Genomic DNA, 1,301 nt, shown 5'->3' with positions numbered 1-1,301 from the left:
ACCCCTAAGGTAATCTCCTTTTTACATATGTCTCCGGTTAAAATCTAGGCAGCTAGCTGTAAGGCTGTTGACCCACAGCTAGCCTATTAGCAGGGGGCCCACAGTTTGCTGAGCCCCTGACCTGACTTTACTCTTCTGGGGTCGGGAGCAGTCTCTCCATCTCTCGGAAGTGGATTCACAACCTAGGGTTGAGTCCCCTTTTGTTTAGAGTGAGGGTCGTTCCTATTCATTGCAAGCTCACATCCCCCTTCAAAGTAAAGTTAGATTTATGTTTGCCCAGTTCCCATTCATTCTACAAATTAAGCGCCTACTGTGTGCCGGTCCCTGTTGCAGGCATCCGGGGTTGCGGCGAACGAAACAAGAGATCCTTCCCCTAGTGGAGCTTAAGGTAGGACGAGAGGCACACGATGGATACGATTAAAAAATTAAATTATATAATTTGGAAGATAAATCCTACGGAGAGAGAGGTTCCAGGCTGGACAATGATTTGTGGAGGCCAGGAGAGGGGGGCCGCGGCTCAGGCTGCGACACGAGCTGAGGTCGCGGGGCGCTGGCGGAGCGGGGAGACACCCTGTGCAAAGGGGCAGCGGCGCAATCCGGTCGGTGCGGACACAGGTGAGGGCACACAGCGGTGCAGACGGGGGCCCCGCGGAGCAGGGCGCGGGGGAAGGGCTGCCTCCCACCGAGGCCAGAAGATGCTCCGGCGCGCGGCTCCCTCCTGGTGCCCAGCCGCACCGACCGCGACGCCCCCAAAATGGCCTCCCGTGCACCGCCCCCCAACCCGCCCGCCGGCCCACGTGACCCGGCGCGCCCACCCCGGCCCGCGACCCCCGGTCCGGGTGCCTAGGGCGAACGGCCCCGCCCCCCGCGGGAAAAGGACCAACCAGAGGAAGGGAAAGGCGGGGCGGGTGGTGACGGCCAATGGGGGTGGAGCTCCGGAGGGGAGTAACAGGTTGGTGGCGCCGGGTGTAGGGGGGAGGACGGAGGGAGCGCCGAGGGCCTGAGGGGGAGGGCTGGCGAGCCGCGCGTGCAGCTCTGCCGGAGCCCGGGAGCGCCGAGCCCGGCTGGGGTGAGTGGACGCCGGGGGGGCAAGCCCTGAGGGGCGGGGCGCGAGGCGACCTGGGGTCCCCTCTCACAGGGTACAGGTGCTGAATGGAGAGAGGAGGAGGGGACGTGAAGCTGGGGTGGGAGTACCGATGACGAGCGGGCTGCTGCTCTCCGGTGCTAGGTCCAGGTGCCTGGGACTGTGCCAGGGGAGGGGCACCTGAGCAGGTGCCTGGGACTGTGCCAGCGGAGGGGCA

At 64.3% G+C, this 1,301-nt stretch overlaps 1 protein-coding gene across 1 annotated transcript in view; it reads left to right on the top strand.

Moving 5' to 3' along the window:
* Positions 1 to 980: 980 nt before the first annotated feature.
* Positions 981 to 1,301, top strand: part of CGN (cingulin) — a 24,690-nt gene continuing 24,369 nt past the window's right edge. The window contains exon 1 of the mRNA XM_049616260.1: positions 981 to 1,069. The gene's annotated coding sequence lies outside the window, so the exon portion shown is untranslated. The remainder of the gene's footprint in view (positions 1,070 to 1,301) is intronic.

Source organism: Panthera uncia, assembly GCF_023721935.1.
Source record: "Panthera uncia isolate 11264 chromosome C1 unlocalized genomic scaffold, Puncia_PCG_1.0 HiC_scaffold_4, whole genome shotgun sequence".
Classification (NCBI taxonomy): domain Eukaryota; kingdom Metazoa; phylum Chordata; class Mammalia; order Carnivora; family Felidae; genus Panthera; species Panthera uncia.
This window is presented reverse-complemented; position numbering and strand designations above follow the sequence as displayed.